This window comes from Gallus gallus, chromosome 20 (genome assembly GCF_016699485.2).
Source record: "Gallus gallus isolate bGalGal1 chromosome 20, bGalGal1.mat.broiler.GRCg7b, whole genome shotgun sequence".
NCBI classification, from domain to species: domain Eukaryota; kingdom Metazoa; phylum Chordata; class Aves; order Galliformes; family Phasianidae; genus Gallus; species Gallus gallus.
Window position 1 is genome coordinate 5,064,713 of NC_052551.1, and position 12,922 is coordinate 5,077,634.

The window sequence follows — 12,922 nt, forward strand, 5'->3', positions numbered from 1 at the left end:
GGAAACCTCTGAAGTGCTCACATTAATGTCATGTCATTACACCGTATTGCTGCACAGGTTAATATAATTGGGTTACTGTGTGTGAGCAATGATCCATAGCATGTTATGGCACTGAAACAAATGACATTTAACCAAGAGATTTGTAAGGCACCTTGTTATCTGCATGCTGAGCAATTGCAGCAGAGATTCAGATTGCTAGACGAGGGACTGACAAATTAGTTGTTGGGTTTACTGGACAGCCTGGATTTATAACCACGCAATTCCCACATAATTTATTAGATCCATAAACAGACATATCCAGTGTTTTTACTTAGATTACGCTTCTGTCACTGCCTGTGATCCTGTCCGGTTGCAGTGGTGCTGCAGGCTGGTTGTGTTCTTCATACAGCAGTCCTCAGCTGGGGGCAAGGTGAGCTGACACCAATAAGCTGCAGCTTTCTAGCAACAGAAGCATCTAAACTCCAGTATTGAAAGAAATAATCTGTAAATGCACGGGGCCCCAGCTCCCAACCTTAGGCTCTCCAAGAAAGGAAGGAAGAAAATGGAAGAGATCCAGGGGAAATAAAGGCACAGGTGGTCATGGTGATCTGATCCTGCCTCAGACTCTAGGAGAATGAAACATCCCCATTCCGTTCCCTCTCTTCGGGGCTGGGCTAGAGAGCAAACAGCTCGGCATGGCCCCAGCTGTAGGACAGAGTTGCATCCATCCTGGAAGGACTTTCTTTAAAATGCCCTCTGGAAAAAAAGCCAACACATCTTCCCTGGGCAGGTTATTCCAAGCCTATGACTTGTACCATTTCCCCAGTACCCATCTGCTATGATTTAGATCAATGATTTCTTTGGGGGACAAAGGAATAAAGAAAAGAAGTGCTTATCTCCCTCCCTATGGACCCTCTATCAGATTAAAGCAGAGCTATGTGGTGTCACCACCATGTGCCCTTGGCTGCTCTCCCACACCTTGCCTCTGGGACTTTGCTCTTCCCACCTTGTAGAAATCCAAATCCTTGCCCTTTTTATGAAGCTCTTTTTCAGCCTTTCAGCCATTCATTCCCCACTCAGCCACACACTGCTGGCAGTAGTGGTGCCCAGGGCTGACTCTGAGCTGCCCTGACCCTCAGGAGGTCGCCTGAGGGGAACAAATGTGTCCTTCTGGTTTTTCCATTCGAGGAAATGAGGAAATGATGAAATGTTGCCTGTGTTCAGAGCCTTGGCTCACACCAACATTTTTATGAGGTGACAAAATGATCACCTTTGGGCTCGCGGCTGCTGACTTAGGCCAAAACTACAGGTCCAAGACTACCACCCAGGAGAGTATTCTTGCTCCAAATCCAGCTGGCATCTTGGGATCAGTTGCTCACTTTCCAGGTTAGAGACCCGTTTTGTTTGGGCTAGATAAATGCTGGAGAGATGCCCAAGTTTTTTGGATGTCTCCCCACAGCAAATCCAAACTCCACTTCTTTTGGAAGTTTGCCTCTCTCTGGTTAGGATTTGAAAAACTCCTCTCAAAGGTTGATTGAGTTCAAAATAACGTGGGGTAACTTGTGAGACTGACTCCAAGCTTCAAGTGTAAGCTTGTAGAGCCTTTGCATTAGGTAATGAAGGCAAGAGAGGAGCCCAAACTCGATCAAAGTGCTGGGAAGCCATGAGCTGTGCAGGAGTTTGAAATCCCAAGATGGGAAGTGAAGCCCAGTGAGCTGCAAGCACATGGGCTGAGCCATGCTGCTGCCATTTGAAGGGCCCAGGGCTGAGTTGGTAATTCAGAACCTGAGCAAATTTGATGGAAAGCTTTGACATCATGGGCATGGTGCTAGAAGGATGTGGTTTGGGATGAAAAGTAGGATGCAGCCTTGCTGGTACAAAGTGGTGCAGCCCCAGTCCCTCACCCATCAGTGCAGCTTTGCTCTGCTCTTCACTACTGCACAGCCAGCAGCCTTGCTGAATAGGTCCATCAGGGGTTCCCCTTAGGTAGAGCCATTGTTGTTAAAATAAACACATATTTAGCTTCACCATATAATATTGCATGAGGCTGAGGCTCAGCAGTTGGAAAACATCTCCCCCAGCCCTGAAATAGAAGGCAATGCAAATCGACGCACTGGAGAGTTTTCAAGGCAAACACCAAAGGGTTCTATTAATGCAGGCTTTGGTGTGGCTGTCACTGTGGTAAGGGTGCTGCATGCTGGGACATCTTTTTGTTTGAAACAGCATTGTGCAAAGTGATCCCAGCTCTGAATCTTCTAAACTTATCTAACAACTGCTGGAGGAGTGTGGTCTACTCTGGTTAGATGTGCTGGATTCTCAGAATCATAGAATAGAATCATAGAATCATAGAGGTTGGAAAAAGACCTCTACAATCAAGTCCAACCCCAACCCATCCCCACCATGCTCACTAACACATGTACCTCAGTACCACATCTCAACATTTCTCGAACACCTCCAGGGACAGCGACTCCACCACCATCCTGGGCAGCCCACTTGCTCCAGTATGCACCAGTTCCTGTCACTGCTTCACCCTTTATTGACAAGTAACCCATCTGCTGTGGGGACTGGTCCTCCCTATGGTGTTAGAGCTGCTGTCACCTTCCTTGGTGCCACCTGCATCCCTCTATCTTAAACAGGTTTGCCAACCTGGTACAGAAGATCTAGCCGTGCTGGACTGCATGTTGTGTGTGCATGAGCCCACACCTGCATATCTGTAACAGGAAAATAAACTCTGCCAAACAATCCAACTCTGTCATTCCGAGCAGTTTTTGACAAGTGGCTCTGTTGGAATAGCTTGATTTGTTTTTAATATTTTGAAATATTACAGGCTATGTTCATGTCTGACTTAGCATCACTTCAATTAATCTACTGATGGGTAAGGCCAGTGAAAAACTTAGAACTAAAGCAGAGCAAGCCAGCTTTCTTTCTTGTTTTCTTTGAAGCAGGTTCTATACAAAGATGCAATAGCAGATTTTACATGAAAGTGCCCAATTAAAGCAAGCCCTCAAACTATGCATTTCCATTTTTTCAGCGTTCAAAAAGAAAAAAAAACACCCCTGCTACTGCTTTCTGAAAATGAAGCTCAGCGGGATTTGCAAAAGTGAGAGTGGATGGCAGTGGAGGAGGAGAGATGCTAAGCATATGGAGGGGTTAACGAAACGCGAGCCCACAATGCTGCTATTGCATTTACTAGGGAGATTGGGAAGAAATTCCTAATGGACCTACTGGAAACTGTTCATGCATATTGGCTATGTGTGCAAAAAGTACACCAAGCCAACAGAAGTGGCTAATGAAAAATTATGTGAGCATTCAACAGAGAACATTACTCCAAGCCCTGGTGGTGGTAAAGGGATGTGTGAATGATGGTGTTCAGGTGAAAGACTGGAAGGCCCACTGCAGTATCATCTTTCAACCTGCATGTTGCCAACACACTTAGAAGAATGCTGAATTAGTGCTGTAGTGAGATGTAGTGTTAGGGAGATGCAGAGAGCCATTTTCCTAGCATAGACTTCAATCAAGAGAAAACATTAACTTGTTCTACGAATTAACAGCCACTTCCTTGAGCAAACCTAGTCACACCGTGGCATGCAATGCTATTATGTAAGGTTTCATGACAAGCAAAAAGTTGTGCCTGTTACCTCTAAGAGGAAATCCTAGGGCTAGACCCACTTAAGGCAAGTCCACATTGCCCCCAGACACTTGGGTTACCATACAATCATATAATCATTAAGGATGGAAAGACCACTAAGACCATCCAGTCCAAACACCAACCCATGCTTGTGACTGTTCTCAGCTATGCCCATCAGTGCCACATCTCCATACTTCTTGAAAACCTCCAGGGACAGTGACTCCACCACTCCCCTAAGCATCCCGTTCCAATATCTCATCACTCTGCCTGAGAATAAATTTTTCCTAATATTATGGTGGATTTGGGCACACGATGTGCAGCACTTGGTTGAATGAGATCTTGCTTTGGAATGGAAATCTCCATGTGTTACCAGAGAAAACTACACCTATGGTCTTGAATGTCCCACTGGTGTCTTCCTCATAGACAAAGGACAGAAGAACTTGCTCTATTTCTGGGAGGCACGGACTATGGGAGAAATGGGTTTAGAAGTCATAAATTCTACTGAATTTTCTTCTGTATCTTCACTGAAATTTGAGGGAAGAAAAATGCAGCTCCCTTTCTCCATCAGCTTAGCAGGACGTTGCAGATTTCAGCAATTTCAGGTTAGGGATGGGCTCTGTTGCCCTCCAGTTAATTCTCAGTACCAGCAAGGACACTAAAAGACCGCTTTGTGTTCAAAACAAAACAAAGAAAATTCTTCCTGCTGCTGTCTTGAGGCTGAGGTGGAGAAGCTGGGAGGTGACAGAGGTGTCGAGCTGTGCCTTCCCTGCTGAGGTGCCCTCCTGAGCTCATCTGTCCTATTGCCAGGGCCCTCTGTATCATCCATCCCAAAGAAACCAAGGAGGGAGCAGAGAGCGTTCTGCTCTTTCTCTGTGTTGGCAATGCTTTGGGCTATGCAGTGTTACATCTCATCTTTGCTGGTTTAGGTCTTGTTTGAGGAAATTAAGAACTATCTTTCTTGAGAAGGGATGATATTTCCCTTAATTCAAATAGCTTTGAGCAAACAAGTACCAATTTGGATGTGCTTTCCCATTTAATATTTTCCTGATTTATGCTTCCAAGCAGCCCTTCTGCTCTCCTGTTTATATGCCCTCAAAGCTCATTTTTAACTACAGTTAATCATGCTGAAGCAGAACATAAGTCACAGTGAGATGGTGCTGGCCAAATTTCATAACATGGGCTACCGTATAGGATGTCAGCTCTGCCGCTAAAAATAACCACCCTGGGACAGGTGCCTTCCTCAGCGAGCAAAATTTAAAGCTACTTCGTAAAATCCTGGCCAGAAGAAGGCTTGGAGGGGAATGGAAGAAACCCTCTAGCATTTTCCAGGGTAATGATTGGTGTTCTCAGCTCAGGAATGGAAAGCTGTTTGTCTGAAGTACTGATGGAGTGGTTGGACATGAAGCAAACAACAAGACTCACGTGCAGAGTACTTTGCCTTTCTGCCCTGCTCATCACTGAGTGTGAAGTGGCAGAATGAGCAATTTCTAATCTGTAAATGCTGTTGTTTGCCACATCACAAAAGGAAGTCCACTTGCAGGTCCAGAGAACAGCTCAAAGAGAGTTAGGTGGGACCCAGCATTAAGGAGGGTGTGGGTTATATGCTTCGTGCCACATCTCTTTTCCTGCACAAAAAGCCCTTGATCATCCTCCTGCCTCAGATGGAGACCCCCACCTCGACCCCAACCACCCTCCATGATGTACCTAAGGCAGCTCAACAGCATCCAAATGCCCCAGGAACAAGCCATGCACCAGCAGCACCCTGGTGAGATCTGCATCTTCATTTCTGGATGACTGGAGCAAGGAATGAATTAATAGCAATGTGTAAGGAGGTTGAAAGGTCTGCTAGTGACTGAGAAAGACCCGCAAGCACTTTTTTGCTGGTAGTTTGGTTGTCAGAAGTGGCACTGTCTGTACGATCCATCTGCCATAGAGGTGCTCATTGTCCGTTTAAACACACTCAACATTTTTACACTATAGGCAGCAATGCATCAAATCTGAGTACACAGGGACACCATGTTTGCCACAGCAAACCAAGGGTTTCTCTTTCCTGCAAGACCCAGACTAGCCAGCTGGGCTCAGCAGGCAGCAGCATCCCAGCACAGGCTGCAGAGCTGGTGCTGAGCCCCTGCTGAGCACCGTGTCCCAGTGCACGGGGCTCCTGGGGCTGGAGTCAGCCTGTCTGACCCTGCAGCTGCTGCAGTGTAAGGCAAGCAGAGACCTGACTCGTCTCTGTCCTCACTGGATGCACAGTCCTGCTCATCACAGTGGTTTTCCCCATGTTTTTTTTTTTTTTCCCCCGGTGGGATGAGAGCCTCCCCAGGTGCTAGGATATAATTATCCCCGGAAGCTTGTCAGCCCCACGGGAGTGAACAAGAAGCTTCAGCAAACAGAGGCGATTGGGTTTCTCACACCTCTTGCAGCCATTCCTGCTATGCACGCAGTGCTTCCCTCCACCTGCAGCTTCCAGCAGTCCGGGCTGTGAGACAGCCAGCAAACAGCCCTGCTGCAGGAGGGCAGCCCGCAGCCAGCCGTCCATGTGTTATCTTTCTGCTCAGATGTGTCCCTTTGCCCCTTTCAGGTGCAACAGCAAATCCATCTGGATTTTCAGGGACTCAGCAACAACTGCTCCCCAGCCCCGCGCTCACCGCTCACAATGCAGGGAATGCAGGGTCATGGGGCTGAGGGAGCAAGGAGGAATACTGCACATACCTCCATGGCGCATCTTGCATGACTTCCATGGGCCTTACGCCAAATTATTTGCACTTTGTTCCTCCCTGTTGCAATACCATGAAAAAAAGCCAGGTATTTCCAAGTCCTCCTTTATCTCCAGAAGTCTGGGGACACCTCGGTACAGCTCCTGACAGCCCACAGACAACAGCTTTTCCTGCAGTTGAACGCTAGGACCAAATAGAACACCTGGAAGGATACAAAAGCTTTTAAGCACCATCATTTTCTAGCAGTTATAATTTCACACACATTTATCCACAGACAATTTTGAAAAACATGAAAAGTGGCAAGGAAGCAAATGATACTGCTGCCTTTCAGAAGGACACACAGATCAGGAGTCGTATTGCAACCAGTTGCCAGAAGGACTGTAGCATTGCTTATTTATTTTGCGTGGCAAAGGCCTACAGAGCAGCGTAGCCTCTGTTCTGGGGGCAGCAGCATGTGCTCTGCAAACTCTAACATCTGAATGTGCTTCCTTTTCAGGCTTTACATCTGGAAGTTGGATATCTTGAGTTTCTATAGAAACATGTTGGTGGGGTAACTTTAACTGGTACACTTAATCTTCTCTGGCTAGTTTTGTTTTACTTCCCCACCCTTGAAGTTCAATATCTGGAAGACAAAACAGAAGAAAAAGGTTGACTGCTAATCCATTAGCTGTAGAGCTTGCTGACAATGACACCTTTCGTTAGAACCAGCTTCCTGCACAGAATAAGATTAAGTCCAACCTTGTTTTGTTATTTGCCTTCCCTTGAAAATCATTGTAGATGCACTTCAGGTAGCAAATGCAATAAAATCTAGAAAAATAACTTTATAATCAGAACAGGTCACATTAAAAACAGAATCAATTTCAGCAACTGATGTAAGAGGTGAATTATAGGCTGCCAAGTGCAGGAAACGCACTGCCTTCTTAGTATGGATAAAACCAAGGGCAAATCTTTACTCATACTGCCACAAACTGATGGACAGGGTACAACACGTAATAGACTATGCCAATATCTCTGTTCAGTATATATAATCAATTTTCTTCAATACTGAAATTTCTAAGTTTGATTCCACATATGTATAGGAAGACATCTGGTTTTCCAGCTCGAGGTCAACACAAAGGACCAGAATTCCCACTTTGTCAATCTGTGTAAATTTATGTACACCAGTAAAGTTCCATCAACTTTAAACTAAGTGATCTGCCCAAAGGACCTTTTAGTCTACATGGCATATGATTGAGATGCGTCCTCACAAAGACAAAGAGTTGGAAACAAACTGTTTTCTGAAACAAAAAATGGATACTATCATTGTTTATAGCTTGTCCCATTCATTTAATTGCTGATTAGGAGTTGCAAGCACAGCTGTATATGTTTTCCAGTGTTATGGTAAGACCCACCCTTCAGATATCCTGTAAGAAACAGAAATATCAATGTGTGGTACTGTTAGGTATAGAGACATTTGGAGAACATGCCCATGCTTTCTTCTCCCACTCCTTGGGTACTTTGGAGAGAAACTGAGACTTAGGAATTACCAATTTGTATCAATCAGTTCCATTTGTTTAGGAAATGGATATCAAGACACTGAAAATGGGACCAGCGTCTTTTTAATAGTTTCATCCTTCTCCAATTGCCTACAGAGGGGTTGAGAACTACAGAAAAAGAAGTCGTGAAAAACACTTGGAAAAATGTGTCTTAAATACCCAAACCTACAAAGCTTCACATTCAAGTTTCATTTTGAGCACATGATCCATCCTATGGAGCTCAGCACCCCCAGTGCCCAGTGTGTGAGACCTTGTACAGGTTTCTGGGAATTAACACTACTTACAGAATCACAGAATCATAGAATGGTTTGGGTTGGAAGGGACCTTTGAGATCATCCAGTTCCAGCCCCACGCTATAGGCAGGGACACCTCCCTCTAGGCCAGGTAACTTGTCCCAAAGCATCTCACTGTAAGTAGACTAGGCAAAAGATTAGGATAAAACAGGTTTCTCTTCACTCATCTTATTTCCAAACACTGCACAGAAACACTTTGGATGGTTTGTGTTCCCATTGATTTGGGTTAGATAAATGTACATCTGTTATCTAAAATTTATGCTGCAAAATTTTATACCCCAAAAGATGTTCTGATACCATTAAGGGAAGATAATGACCTTCAGAAGCCTCCTCAGTCTTAACTGACTGCTCAGATCCAAGGTTAGCAGAGGACTCACACCTCAATTTACTATTTTGGATGTTTTTAAACTCTTGAATTTTTGAGTAACACAGTTTTACAGTGATAATTACAAGATTCTATTTATGTTGGAAGTGTGATCACTTCTCAGCTTAGCACAAGCATACACATAATAGACAATGCTTTATTCTTTGCAAATAAATTATCAGGCTTTATGGTGATGACAACAATCTCAGTCAAAAGTAGAGAATGAATCCAGAACCACTGATGCTGCATTTTATTTATTTTGGGCTACCTCACCAGCACCAATTGTTACTTCTCCAACAGAACATGCTTTTATCAGTATTTTGACCCAGGATCTTCATCCTGTACAAGGTCAAAGTCTTGTCCTGGACACCTGCCCCAAATTAGGTCACACAAAGGAATCCAGCATCTGTGTGATAGTCCAGGTCACACTGCTATTTGTGGAATAGATATTAGTACAGTCTTTGTAAGTGCATGATATATGAACTGTATGTATTTCCTTGATAAATTGTTTTTAAATATTTCCTCCTTTTTATTAATTGAAGAGGAAACCCATGCATCAATGACATTTTTATGCTGGTTTACACATAAATTATTTCCCTGTGATGTTCATTTTTATTATTATTGCCGATATTATAGCAAGTGCTTTTTTTTTTTTTTTTTTTTTTTGCCTTGTAAACAAGATTTTGCTTACAGCTAAATGAAAAGAAGCGAAGTTAATCACGTTGAAATAATAGGTTTAAAAAGGTAATTCCGTAATGTTTGGCTGATGTTTAATCTTCCCCAATACAAGCCATGCTGGGAGAAATGACAGAAATTCTGTTTTTGTAATTAAGCAGTATTCATCACTTCAGCAGGGCAGCTGAAGGAGAGCTGAAAAGCAGCAGTGAGTGCCTACTCCTGGCAAACCTTTACAGGTAGGGATTTCAAGGGTTGAAGTACTGGCTTTCAGAGTGAGAGCTTGATATTGAGAGGTTCTTCTCTATGCTTCCACAAGGGAATGAAGTTCACTTTGATCCTATTAGGAAGGATGGGCACCATCAGACCTTCCTAAGAACAATACCCACCTCTCAAAGGACTCCAGACTTTCCTTTTTGGCCTGCAGTACCTGCGGATTCTACACGTCCTTAGGCACCTCCTGAGGTACAACAGCAGCTCTGGTTATAAGGCCATATTCAAGCACATCTTGCAGTGCTGGAGTATATCCCTTGTTAGGTTGTCCATTATCTACACTTCACATTTCCTGATCCACTTAATGATTTTTTCAAAGTGGGCTCCTACCTTAAATTCCTCTCACTGGAAGTTTATTTGAGCTTGACCCTGCGGTCCTAAGGGGAGAAGCACCCTGCATTTATTTATGCTAGTTTTTACCAGACTGTTTTGAATATGGCGTGTTTTGAACTTGGTAATATAGGTAATTATTGCTGTTATAGCTTAACTGATAATATAGAAACTTTTAAGAAAAATAGCTTTCAAACAGCACCTGGGGAAAGTGTAGGTCAGCTGAGGGGAATGGTCCTTGGGAAAACAGCTTATCTACTTTTGAGTGAGAAAGTCTTGTCAGAATCACACTGGTAGTAATTGCATCAAGACAGAGCGATATCCATTCCCAGTCTGATCCCTCGCCAACCCCACTGAATCCATCATCTCTGGTTTCAGGTCTGACTGCTCTTCCCTTTCACTTCTGAAAGAAATCTAGCAAGGGACAGGATGAGGAATCCAAAGTTCACTGGGACCAGAAGAAGAACCAGGGGGCTTTGAAGACGTTCCACCTCTGAGTCCCCTGCCATAAGGCAGCTGCACGCTCTTTCCATGCTTGAACAAGCACATAGTTCCCAGCCTCTCAGAAGCACAGTAGTTTTATGCATTTGTCTTTACATTTTTTTTTCTGCTTGGCAGCTGAATGGGCAATTTGCAGCTCCCCATGAAGAGCAAGCCCAGTGGGCAAATGGCATTTAGTTTGTGAGCTTTGCATGAAAGTTACATTTCCTTTTTCCCCTCTGTAGTTCAAACCTCCGGCAAACTTCCCCCTGCAGCTCTGGAAAATATAAACAATCCCTTTGCTGTTAGAAACCAGCATGTTCAAGCTTTGATTTGTGATTTTCTAGGGAAGAAAAGTATCATCCTTCAGTGAGAAGATCTGCATGCCAGAGTCACAGAAGTAGGTCAGTCTCAAACAGCATCTAATTAGGCAGATTTCTATTGTTTAGCCAAGCAGATGCATCCATCACCGAACATTAGATGGTGCACCAGCCAGTAACAACAGCTACCAACTCCTTAAGATGCAGACATAAGAAATCTCCTTTGCTTACTGGCTGGGGCTTTGACCCATGCAGTAACAATCCTTCCAAGGTATCAGTAAGAAAATGAACCAAGTAGCTGTGCTTGTGTTACGTCAGTGGTTCCCCACCTTCGAGATCACAACACTCAGCAATGGAAGGAAAGAAATCAAAATGTTTGATTCTTTTCCCAGGCAGGTTTTCATTCTCTCTCACCCACTTTAAGGTCAGCTTGACTTTTTCTCAAGGAATTTTTAAAAATAATCAGGCATAAAGTACATTTGATGGAACAGGGGGGTCTCTTCCAATGGTGCTCTTTGAGCGCCTGATTTGTCAGACCCTGTACACCCTGTGGCTGAAGGTGTCAGCCACAGTAACTCCAGCAGCAAAGGAAGGCAGTTATCTGCCTCTACACAGACTTTTCCTCAGGCTGTGCTGCAGCCAAATCTGTCTAGTGCCCTTCTTTTGCTGGGAAACAGACAAGAGCACATCAACTCACTGCAAACACCAACATCTAGTAGCACGTCTACCTGAGTTCATGGATAAACGAGTCATTTCCATGGTCCCACTGGTAAAAATAACAGTTTCTATTTCAATCTGTTATGATTTCCCATCATTTTGAATGATTGGCTTCAGTTTCCAAGTCTCATGAGTCTTTCTGAAGCTTGGATATTTTATACTCAGAAATCCATGCAGTTAAAGTAAGGATGATCCCCTGTGAGCTATCTATTTGTTATTAATCTGATCAGGGTTTTGCAGGATGCACCAGCTTGGCTAAACAACAAGACACCACAGTGTGCCTTGGGAAAGGTGCTCTCAACAGAGTGGAGAGTTTAAGCCGTAGAAAACTACAGTTTTCTAACACACAACAGACCCTTTTCAAATCAAATACTTTTTTTTTTCCAACTCAAATGCTTTGTAATATTATTTTTTTTGCTGAAAAGACTGATTCTTCTGTTCTCATAAAAACGAAAAGGCAAAGCTTTGCTTTTCTAATCAGCTCTCCTTTAAGGGTTCAATGGGACTGACTGAGCAGAGTGCCCGCAGTCACTGTCCTTATCAAAAACTATCAGCATCAGCCCAATAACCTGTTTGAGAATTACCTGAACTCAGTGTATAAAGGGATATACAGGCATATATATATACAGAAAACAGAGTGCCATGCATTACTAAGTTTTTACAAGGTTATGAAGATGTTTTTATTGAGAAACGTTTGCAAGTTTCAGATGGCTGGCAGATGTGTTAAAGAACATATGATTCAAATAGAAAACCTTTCTTTTTATTGCCGAAACACTAATAAGAGTGCACTTTAATATGCCTTAATGTGTTACTCCTTAATTGACAGCAGATGTTTCCTGAACAGCGTTTTTAAAAGACGTGCCGCACTTCAAAACAAGAAGAAATAAAGCCTTACTGTACATACAAGAGCTTCCAAAAACAACGCCTCCCCTTGCCAATAATTGTTTATAAAAACAGCGTTCCAGATTATTTGAAAATCAATATTAAGTCCCATGGAACATGTCAGAGTAAATCTGATGTTATTTCAACAGAACCTTAACACAGTCAGTGTTCAAGGGCTCCTTTTGCTTTCCCTCCAGCCTCCAAAATGGGAAACATCACATAGCCCTTGGTGCTTGATCAGAAGGGAACGGGATAAAAAAGGTCATCTAAAAGAGAAACCAAGTGCCCATGTACTTGGACAGACAGAGACAGCTCCCAGCAGAACCAGCTACACCTCTGAAATCTTATCTGAGGTGCAGCAGTATGATTTTTAGTGCTTACATGGACGATATTGCAAGCGTTAGAGCCTCCTCATCCCCCTTCTGCTGGAATGAGCTCAGTGAAATGAGAGTGGTCCTTCCATGTGCTGATTTGATTTGGAATTTAATTCCTGTAATGGCATCAAATAAAAAATATTCAGCAGCAGGAGTTACACATGCAAATTAAGAAGAAAAACATGGAATTTTATTATCTACAGTAAAGGAGAGAGATAAATATAATCAAACTATTGATGGGTAAAGATCAGAGGAAGATTATCTTTTGTAAGCACAGAAGACCTGCTGATGTCCAGGGAAAATCAGAGGTAGAGAACGCAGCCCTCTGCTCCCCACACTCACCCAGGAGCAGCCC